Source organism: Dipodomys merriami, unplaced genomic scaffold, assembly GCF_024711535.1.
Source record: "Dipodomys merriami isolate MVZ:Mamm:240054 unplaced genomic scaffold, mDipMer1.0.p SCAF_2330, whole genome shotgun sequence".
NCBI classification, from domain to species: Eukaryota; Metazoa; Chordata; class Mammalia; order Rodentia; family Heteromyidae; genus Dipodomys; species Dipodomys merriami.
Window position 1 is genome coordinate 34538 of NW_027203750.1, and position 8686 is coordinate 43223.

Here is an 8686-nt window from a genome sequence, read left to right on the forward strand (position 1 = left end):
GTGTGTGTGTGTGTGAATAGCATAATGAAATCCACTAAAATGTTATAATAAGGGAAGAAGAAAGTGTTTGTATGTCCCTCCCCCACGATATAACCCATGCTTTCACTATATTTGATGTCGGTATAATTTGTGGAGGGGAAGGGAAAAAACAAATCATTTAACTAGGGATACAGGTGGACTTATTGCAACAATGAGATGTGCAAGTTGTTATGTCGAAAAACTAACTTTACAACTTTGGTTGGGGGGAGAGGGGGGATCAGGTGAGGGGAGGGGAGAGGATGGGAAGGGATGGAAGGGGAAACAAAGAGGAGGCAACAATGCTTAATACGAAATGTATTTGTTATCTTGCCCATGTAATTGTAACTCCTCTGTACGGTATTCTCACAATAAAAAAAAAAGGAAAATATCACAGTACATTAAAAATGACGACGACAGGCTGGGAAGGTGGCTCAGTGGTAGAGCGCTTGCTTTGCATGCCTGAAGCCCTGGGTTTGATTCCTCAGCACCACATAAGCAAAAAGAAAAAACCGGAAGTGGCGCTGTAGCTCAAGTGGTAGAGCACTAGCCTTGAGCTGAAGAGCTGAGGGATAGCGCCCAGGCCCAGAGTTCAGGCCCCATGACCGGCCCCCCCCCAAAAAAACTGACGATGACAACAACAACAACAACAACAAAAAAGAAGAGGTTAATATGATCAAACTATTATATGCCTGTATGGTATCTTATAATGAGACTCCTTTTACTTTATGCTAATAAAACATTAAATTCTTTTATTATTGTTATTATTATTTTTATTATTTTGTCAGTCATGGGGCTTGAACTCTGGGCTTGGGTGCTGTCCCTGTGCTCTTCAGCTTAAGGCAAGTGCTCTACCACTTGAGCCCCAGCGCCACTTCCAGTTTTATAGTGTTTTATTGGAGATAAGAGTCTCACGGAAGTTCCTGTCCGGGCTGGCTTTGAACCACGGTCCTCAGATCTTAGCCTCCTGAGTAGCTAGGATTACAGGTGTGAGCCACCAGCACACAGCCATTATTAAGTTTTTTATTGTGAAAATACCATACAGAGGGGTTACAATTACATGAGCAAGGTAAAGAGTACACTTCTTATCAAGCATTGTTGCCTCCTCCTTTGTTTCCCCTTATCATCCTTGCCCTCCCATCCACCCCTCCCACCCCCATCCTCCAACCCCCACCCCCTCCCACCCTGCCAAAGTTGTAAAGTTCGTTTTTTGACATAAAACGTCTTGTACATCTCATTGTTACAATGGGTCCACCTGTATACCTATTTAAACAATTTGTTTAAATTCTTTTTTTTTCCAAATGAGATATCTTTTATCCTAGTTTGTAAAAGAGCATAGTTAGTGTCTGATTTATAATCTGTATTAAGGATTCATTTTGTAAACACTGGAAAGGAATAAAATGCCTTAAAGTCTATCTTTCAAGCTCAAAAGCTGGGTGCTGGTGTAATCCTTGCTAATCAGGAAGCTGAGATATGAGTATCTCAGTTTAAAGCCAGCTTGAGTAGGAAAGTCTTTAGTTAAGTGTGTGTGTGTGTGTGTGTGTGTGTGTGTGTGTGTGTGCACATGTGTGCATACAATCAGAAATGAAGTTATGGCTCAAGTGATAGAGCACTACCCTTGAGCAAAATAAAGTTCAGTGATAGTGTTCAGGCCCTGAGGTCAAGCCCCAAGACACTCTCTCTCTCTCTCTCCCTCCCCCTTCCTCTCTCATACACACACACACACACACACACACACACACACACACACACAATATTAGTATACACAGCATCTCTTCTGCTATTAGTGTACATTTTGCTATCACAAATCAAGTACAGTGACAACAGGTGATGTACCATAGAGGGAAGACCATACAAAGGAAACAAAAAAAATCATATAGTACATTCAAAACAACAAAAAAACAAAGAAAAAACAAAGAAACAAAGAAAAAAACAAAGAAAAAGTTCTTGTGTCCATATTTTGGGGTTTGTTTCACTTAGCATTATTTTATATGGACATATGTACAGAGCTTTTGAGCTTTTCTTCTCATCTGATAAAATTATCCTAGACGTACACTAATTATTGCAAATGAGGGAAGCCATGGGTCCTATATTTATTTTGGTCTAGCATACTTCACTTAATATTATTTTTTTCAAATTGTTCCATTTCCTAATGATGGGATGGTGTCATTCTTTATGATGAAAGCACAGAATTCCATTATGTATCTGTGTGTGTGTGTGTGTGTGTGTGTGTGTGTGTGTGTGTGTGTGTGTGTGTATCACATTTTCTTGATCTATTCATCTACTGAGGGGCATCTGGATCTGGGTTGGTTCAATATCTTTGCTATGATGAAAAATGCTGCAATAAACGTAGTTGTGCTGGTTGCTTTAGTATGGCCATGTTTGTGATCATTTGAGTAAATGCCCAACAACTTCGAAGTGGGGAGTGAGGGAGGTGGGGGAGGGAAGGGATAGTGGGAGAACAACAAGGGAAAAGGGTAAGAGTGCTCAACAAGAAATGGACTCCAGGGGGGCTGGGAAGGTGGCTCAGTGGTAGAGCACTTGCCTTGCATGCATGAGGCCCTGGGTTCGATTCCTCAGCACCACATAAGCAAAAAGAAAAAAGCCGGAAGTGGTGCTGTGACTCGAGTGGTAGAGCAGTAGCTTTGACCTGAAGTGCTGAGGGACAGCGCCCAGGCCCAGAGTTCAGGCCCCATGACCGGACCCCCCCCCCCAAAAAAAGAAATGTGCTCCAGGATTTGAACCAGGGGAGTCCTCACGAGGGCCAACAAACATGAAAACAAAACTTCAAACTCATCTGCTGCTGGTAGAGAGGTGGCATTTGCTGCCGAGTTTCTACTCCAAATATACCTGGTCTGCACACTAATGTCCTCAGCACAACTTGAAAACTAAAGACAGATGAAAACTAAGCACTTACAGACATTTGTTTTAATACATACGTTAATGTTTCATATCATGCAAGCTGTTGGTCATCTTTCTAGTTATTCATTGTGTTGAATAATTGAATAATAATTCAATTATAATTGAATAATTGAATAATACTGTAGGATAATTGAATAAATGAGAAAGGAACAGATATAAATGTGTTAATTACCAATACGTTTGAAAAAATAGTGGAAATTATAGTCAAAGTAATCAAATAATCCTTTCTGCCTTTAATTCTGCTCTAGACCCCAATAATATAATTCACATGCAGCATTCTGACGATCTGGCTTCACAGCTTTTGCCCAGTAATCATGGGTGTACTAGGACACAGATCCAGCTGCTGACTTGACCTCACTTTGAGTGCATTATGACTCCATATCTTAGTCAGGCTGTGTGGATAGATCTTGACCTCTTACTTCATCTGGGACCAATGGTCAAATTTCATCTCTGTTCTAAGAAAGCTCCTGTAGATTTAGAAAGGGTTTCCCCCATGCTGAGCTCTACAGCCCCTCACACACTCATTCCAATGCTGTAACATGTTTATCTGTGATGCTGTTTAGGGTTCTTACGAATTAAGAGGCAGTGGAATAGTGAAATGTAGCAAAGCAACAACCTTATGCAAAGCAAAATTAGAAAGGAATCTAAAAGCCTGGAATATATGAAATTCCTCAGGAAAATGTGTCATTTATTCTTTTCCCCTGGCACTTATTTTGCCAGTCAGCACCCCCTGTGAACTTGGAATCCTCAATGGTGTCTGCCACTAGCAAGGGTAGTGGTAATAAGTTGACTTGTTATGCCTAGTCTTGCAGCAGTAGGAACAAAAACATTCCAGCAGGAAGTTAAAGAAGCATTAGATTGGAAATGCAAATTATTATGAGAAGCTTTGGTATGAGAACACACAACAATCATCAAGTTGAGGCATGGCTCATGAGCTAGATCACACCTTTTTTTTTTTTTCTTGCCAGTCCTGGGGCTTGAACTCAGCTTCTTTTGTTCAAGGCTAGTACTTTATACCACTTGAACCACAGTACCACTTCCAGCTTTTTCTGTTTATGTTGTACTGAGGAATTGAACCCAGGGCTTCATACATGCTAGGCATGCATGTGGCTACCAGTAAGCCACATTCCCAGCCCATAGATCCCCAGCTTTGAGAGAACAACACCGAGAATGGGTGTGGAGTCCTGAATTCTGATCTCACTGCTGGCAACCACACAAAAAAGTGAAAAGAAGGACAGTAGGAAATGAAGGAAAGAAAGAAGCTAAATTTCAAAATAGGGAAGGGAAGGGAGGGGTGGGAGGAAGAAAATGCTTAGTTGCATTAACATTTTTCCCCCCCAAGTAACTTCACAGTCTGGGCCTCTGCCAATGCTCACCAGGTCACCCTCAGTCGATGGCAATTGTCTAGGTAGAATGGTTGCCATCCTTACTCCTCTATAGGGGCCGGACTCTCAGAGCCAGATCTTCCATGAATAACAATGGAAACAAGGAAGAAACCTAAGTTTTCTTGCAGTACATATCTATGAAGAAGTATCCAGGCAGGCAGAGGGATTCTGGCTGTTGGTCCCTCTGCAGGAAGGATCAGAGAACATAGCATGCCCCACCTCCATCAGACTAACCTCCCCACAGCTACCACTTCCACGCCCATCCTGAGGTATCCAGTCAGTTCCACACCTTTAGTGCTGGCAGCACAGAGGATCCATGGGATTCCTGGGCCATGTTTACAAATCCACCTCTGAAAAGGAGCAGAACATTGAAACACCTCCAAATCTGCCTAGTATCATATACAGATGGGGGTTTCTTACTGTAAGTCTGGATCTTTTAGCAGATACTGTATGGGAAGAGCCAGAGTAGGCATGACTACTGATCCCTCATCCAATTCTTCATCCCCATGCAGAGAGGCCAGGTGAGTCTCTCTTGATTATATCCTGTTGCAAATCTGTTCCCATAATCACTTCAAAGACTGGAGCTGCTCATTCAAGGGAGAAGATAGAGTGGATGGAGTTTGCTGGGTTGTGGCAGAAGAGAGGGCACAGGGTGGCAGTACTGGAAGAGAAACTTCCTGTCATCTTGCACGATTCTGGTTATAGCAAAGAGATTAGTTGGAAAGCATGTGTGTGCCAAGGGCCACTTGCTCATGCCTGTAATCCTAATTAGGAAGCTAAGATGTATCAATGTTCAAAGCCAGCTAAGCTATACAAGTCTGAGAGACTTTTACTTTCATTTAACCAGCACATAGATAAACTGAAATAGGTACACACACACACACACACACACACACACACACACACATATCATGGAAATGTGTTACATATGTGAATGCATTTTGTATACAAGTGGAAGTTCGTTATAAATGTAGATCCTGTTGAAGATTTTATTTATAATTTCCAATTTGTTCTAATGCCCAGAGTCTGATTTTTCTTACATTCGTGGCTCTGTTTTACCGTGGTATTATTGAAATGACATACTTCGGAGAACAGCCAGAACCCAACTAGGCAGAATGCGATTCTCCCTGGCCCCTTATAGACTCAGTTGAAAAATGCCATGTAGATGGGGTCTTGCAAAGAATGGATGTAGCAGTAACTGAAAGTTTTGTTGTATGGAGTTTTCGGTATCAGCTATATTCTCAGGAAGTTTGTAAAATTACAACTTTTTAAGTCATGTTTTTAATAATAGGTTTGAAAAGTTCACATGAGAATATTGTTATTTTATGTATTTTTGTGCCAGTACTATGCTCTTGTTCAGTTTCTAACTTCAACGTAGTTGGCATTGTACCTCTTGAGCCAAACCTCCACTTCTGGCTTGTTCCTTGTTAATTGAAGAAGAGTTTCATGGACTTTTCTACTTAGGATGTCTTCAAGCTGCAAGTCTCAGAATCCGGTCTTCTAAGTACCTAAGTACTTTCTAAGCACCCTCAAGGTACTTAGTTATCTAAGTCCTAGAAGCCTGAGAAAGGCATCCAGATATAAAGTTTTTTAAGTGTAACACAACCACAATGTCACTGATTTTGTTTTACCTGATCTTCAAATACAATAGTATAGTCACTAACTTACACAAGTCTCTCTTGAGTTTTGGGTAACATCTGAAATGTGATATTAGACAAAAACAAGACAACCACAAGCAGAAATTTTGGTAGTATTATTTTTATTTGTTTTTCATTCTGTTGATAAGTATTAAAGACCAAGAAAACATTTTTGGAAGCACTAAATATAATAACAATGATTTTCTACATAATTTCTGAATTGTATTACTCTGTTAAAAAATAAGTATCATATTTTATTTAATACTTTATTCCTAAACATATCCTTTTCAGGGATATTCCTTTTCAGTGATACCCTTATACATTTTGATCATAAAATTTATATTACTAATAGTTTCAAAGGTATTGATATTTGATCTGTTGGGATATGTGAAGCCTTGTCATTGACATTGAGTGAAAACTGGGTCACAAGGGCTTGGAGGTGTGTATACATTTGATTTCCACAAGTGTATGGTAAAGTCATAGTCTGAGTTTTGGTGGTATTTTCAGCCTCATTGATTTTAAGTTTTTGGTATGATATTGCAGCATTGAGCGACATTGGAAAGAAAGGCAGTGAGAAGCAAAGGGAGGCTCACCATCAGCATGGTCTTTGTGTACCTCCTCAGGTTCCTTTCACCAAAGGTGGTCTTGTTGTATTCACTGCTTATATTTGTGCTCTGCTTTGTTCTTGGACTACCACGAGGGAAATTCCTCTTCAATAAGACTTTCAGCTTTGGAAGATTTTTTGGGGGCAACAGTTTTCTCCATTTTGTTTCTTATGATAGAATGAAAAGGTAGGTGCCACATTGTTAGGACCTCTATAATCACTTGATCTCCTTGTTTCCAACAACTTTCAGGAACTGTTTCTACTTCCTAAAACTGCTAGTTGTGGTATGAGGCAGAAGAGTGGACCACAAGGGAGTACGTTAAAGCAGGTAATTTAGGTTTAACCTAAAGCTTACATTTTATTGTTAGGTTAGATAGATGTACACAAGAAAAGTAGACATGATCAGCCTCCCCTACACGCTTTCCAATCCAAGGCAATGCATGAGGTCATGGTAGATTTATATGCAAGGTATTCTAAGAGTACCTGGCTGAACCATGTGGAATTGAGGATGAGTGGGGAAAATTCTTGTGGGGTTGTGCACAGATTGAAGGGACACCAGTGAAGGCCTCCACCTCCCAAGTTAGTTCCTGAACAAAGTGACAGGTCACTCCAATGCAGATGCCCTAGACCTTCATATGCTGATGCTCCAGCAACCTTAGACATACTTCAGGCCTGAGGAGAAAGGTGAAGAGAAAGACAGCCAATAGTTCATTATATTCTAAAGATGTGCTGAAGTGCTATCTCCTAATTGCTTTCATACAATAAATGTCCTTTTTCTTCCCTTCCCTGTGTGTCTTTAATAAAAGGGGAAAGTGGCCAGATCGAAGTTGGGACTCCAAATCACCAAAAGCCCACCCACAACAGCTCTAAAGCGTTGTTGCAAGGATTGCTGTGGAAAGAGTCTTGCTGCCCTGGTCAGCCCAGGAGCCTGGGGAATGGTAGGCCTGAAATTCCTTTCTCATCTGGAATTTTGAAGGCTCTGAGAGGCTATGGGTCAAACAGGAAGAGGCTCTAGTGTGAGGGCTAATGGTGATAATGCCCTCATCAAGGAAAGTTGGCACCCTGTTTCCTTTCATGTGTTCCTAAATGTTTGTTATGAAGGAGCAGGCTGGAACAGTGATGTTCAAAACAGACTGAGTCATAGTCAGTAAGGGTCATATGTAATTTCTAAATTCCTAATACCTTACTTCAGTAACTTAAACAGAACCAGGAGATATTTATTTAAATATTGTTTTATTAAAATAAAAATATCCAACCTATATCATTTGAACATGTGTCAATGCAAAACTACTATGAAATTTTATATCTGAATTGTGTATCATATTTTTATTTTTGGATTTAGCTGAACATTTGATGTGTATTTTATTAATCTAGTATATCTTCATTTCACTACCTCCATTCTATTTTTTTACAAGTTCTGATTTAATAGTATGTTTTTGTAATAATGTTTGTGCATTTTGGCCTTAAATATACAAACAATAAAATTTATTCTTGCTAGTACAGGACTCCATGTCTTTTGGAAAATACAGACTTAAGGATATAAAATCATGAACTATGCAACAATGTGCATCACTTTATTTAAAATCACTTTCTAAAACAATTATTCAACAAAACTCATTCTATCTTTCCCAGATTCCATTGCAAAACTCTTTTGTTTTTGTTGTAGCCCTTATCATGGACCCCTCCATTCAAATGTGCAGCTTTAATAGATTTGCCATAGTTTAGCTTTTATTTTGGTATTCACATGAGGTAGCTCACTGTATAATTTGAACACAAAGGGAAATTCCTGTTTTTGATAGAGAGTTTAATTCTCTGTGACAAAGGCAGACTCATGAGTAAACTGCCATAAAATACTCAATAACATCCAAATAAAGATATAAAATTATTCAACAAGTTTATATAATTACCACATAAATGTACTTCCTAATATTTTTAAAACACAATACAATTACACATCTATGTCATAAAATAATTCAGATCACAAGTATAGGACACTAATCTAAATATACTGCATCATCCTCAATATTTCCTTATAAAAATTTTGTCTTTTCATTACCCTTCGCCTCAGACCCTTTTTTTTCTTGCAAATAATGGTCTGGCGATGTCCCTAGAGTTTGGCCACC